This window comes from Arachis ipaensis, chromosome B7 (assembly GCF_059453495.1).
Source record: "Arachis ipaensis isolate K30076 ecotype BB chromosome B7, ASM5945349v1, whole genome shotgun sequence".
In the NCBI taxonomy this organism is placed as follows: Eukaryota; Viridiplantae; Streptophyta; class Magnoliopsida; order Fabales; family Fabaceae; genus Arachis; species Arachis ipaensis.
In genome coordinates this window covers 92,273,524-92,276,159 of record NC_142442.1, presented here as the reverse complement: position 1 = coordinate 92,276,159, position 2,636 = coordinate 92,273,524, and the positions used below count along the sequence as shown (strand labels likewise).

Here is a 2,636-nt window from a genome sequence, read left to right as displayed (position 1 = left end):
TTTCTTGGCATGCTTTGAACACCAAAACTTGTTCTTCACTATATACTGCAATATAAGGATTTCACCAAGTGTTTGTCAAGTTTGGGTTAGGATTCATGAATATTGACTTATTCACTATTTTCTAAAAGTATATAAAACATGGGTTGCCTCCCATGAAGCGCTTCTTTAGCGTCACTAGCTTGACGTTTCTCCCTCATCAGGGTGGTTGGTAATGCTTAAAGTCCTCCCCTCTTGCTGTGGACTTATATCCATTGGTTGTATCAATGATATCTACATGTTCCAAGGAGAGAACTCTGTTGATAGTGAAGACCTTAGGTAATGAGATGGTACAGTGGGGAGATTAGGGGGGATATCTGGGAAGTAAGCTGAGATTACTTTATCCCATGGAGAGAAGTCCTCTATAGGGATCTTCTTGTTCCTCCACCCCCTTGGTACCTTCTTCTTTGTCCCTTTTGATGTTGCCTTGCTCTTTGTGACTTCTTCTTCTAAGGGAATTTTGTTGTTGTCTTCACATGTCTCTGGTGGTTTAGGTTTCTCCAGCTTTTCCTTGAGCTGTGATAACTGCTTATTTCCTTGTTCATCAAGCAAGGGCTTTCCCAGATGGGCTAGTTGTGCCTCAGTGCTTGCTTCCTCTGTCAGCATCTCATTATGATCTTTGCTTGGTTCTTTGTTCTCTTGGTCTGATTCTTGTGAGAGTTTGAAGACATTAAAGCTGAGCTGTTCATCATGGATCCTCAATATTAACTCTCCTCGCTCCACATCTATGAGTGCTCTGGCTGTAGCTAGGAATGGTCTTCCCAATATGATTGGGTGAGTGTAACTATCTTCCATGTCTAGAATGACAAAGTCTGTGGGAAGAAAGTATTTCCCAACCTTTACCAACACATTTTCCACCACTCCTATTGCTTGTTTTTGAGTTTTGTCTGCCAACCTGATGACTACATCTGTGGGCATTATCTCATTGATCTTCAGCCTTTTCACCAGGGATAAGGGCATTAAGTTGATGCTTGCTCCCAAATCGCAGAGTCCTTTATCAAACATTGTTCCTCCTATGGCACAGGGGACATGAAAACTCCCTGGATCTTTTCCTTTTGTAGGCAACTGTGGTTGAATGAGGGCACTGCACTCCTTGTTCATCACTATAGTTTGGCCTCCTTTGAGTGAGCTTTTCCTGGGAAGCAGCTCCTTCATATACTTGATGTATGCAGGCATGTGTTGAATAGTCTTGATGAATGGTATGTTAACATGCAGAGATGCAAACAAATCTAGAAACCTTGAGTATATTCTCTTCTCCACAGCACCATTGAGCAGTTGGGGAAAAGGTGCATAGAGTCTCAGCAGCTCCTGTTTTGAGATTTCTGGTTCTTGGTAATCTTTTTCCTTCTTATCTACTGAGGTATCTTCAGGTTGTTCTGACAGCTTGCTTGGCTTGTCCTCAGTCTCCTTATCACTTATAGTGACCATCTTGCAATCTTCCCATCTTACTTTCTTTGTTTCACCTCTCGGATTCTTCTCTGTGTCACTTGGGAATCCATCTGTGGGTTTGGGAATTTGCTCAGAGAGGTACCCCACTTGAGATTCCAACCTCTTGATTATGTCTCCCTGGTTCTTGAAACTGGCTCGCACTTCCTCCTTGAACACCTTGTTGTCTTGAATCTCCTTGCCTATGCCTTCAAGTAGGTTCTCAATCCTTGAGAGTCTGTCATCAAATGATTGTAGATCGGGATTAGAGGTGGAAGGATGAGGTAAGTTATTTTGGTTTTGATGTGGATGTGGAGAGGTGTTGTTATGGGGGTGTTGATATGGTCTAGATGTGAAATGTTGGTGGCTTGCATTGTTGGGATTTGGGCGTCTTTGATCAAAGCTTTGGTCTTGTTGATTTCCCCACCCAAAGTTTGGGTGATTCCTCCATCCAGGGTTGTAGGTCTTGGAGTATGGATCATGGTTTTGCCTAGGTGAATTCCCAATGTAGTTGACTTGCTCCTGACTTCCCTATGCTTCTTCATTCACTCCTTCTTGGGTTGTTGATGAAGTAGTGATTGCTGCTACTTGGTTCCTCTCCATCTTCTTGGTTAGGTCAGCCAGCTGCTTGGTGATGAGCTTGTTCTGAGCCAGTAGAGCATCTACATTGTTTAGCTCCATCACTCCTCTAGTGTTCCCTCTTTCAGAAGCATAGAAGTAGTCATTCTTTGCTACAGTTTCAATGACATCTATGGCCTCCGCAATGGTCTTCTTCTTGTTCAAAGATCCTCCGGATGAATGGTCTACGGCCTTCTTTGACTCATAAGAGAGCCCTTCATAGAAAATGTGCAGCTGCACCCATTCGTTGAACATGTCAGGTGGACACCTCCTTGTCAGGTCCTTAAACCTCTCCCATGCTTCATACAGAGTCTCACCATCTTGTTGCCTGAAAGTTTGGACCTCAGCTCTCAGCCTATTGATTCGTTGAGGGGGGTAAAATCTTGCTAAGAATTTGTTCACCACATCTGCCCAAGTTGTCAAGCTCTCCTTTGGGAAAGACTCCAGCCACTTGGCTGCCTTATCCTTGAGTGAGAATGGAAATAAGAGCAGTCTATAGGCGTCAGGATGAACACCATTAGACTTCACTGTGTCACATATTCTCAAGAATGTGGTTA

At 43.5% G+C, this 2,636-nt stretch overlaps 1 non-coding gene across 1 annotated transcript; it reads left to right on the top strand.

Moving 5' to 3' along the window:
• Window positions 1-2,332: 2,332 nt before the first annotated feature.
• LOC148553366 (small nucleolar RNA R71) lies at window positions 2,333-2,436 on the top strand. The gene has a single exon (XR_015892786.1). It is a non-coding gene; the product is annotated as a small nucleolar RNA R71 (small nucleolar RNA).
• The last annotated feature ends 200 nt before the right edge of the window (window positions 2,437-2,636 follow it).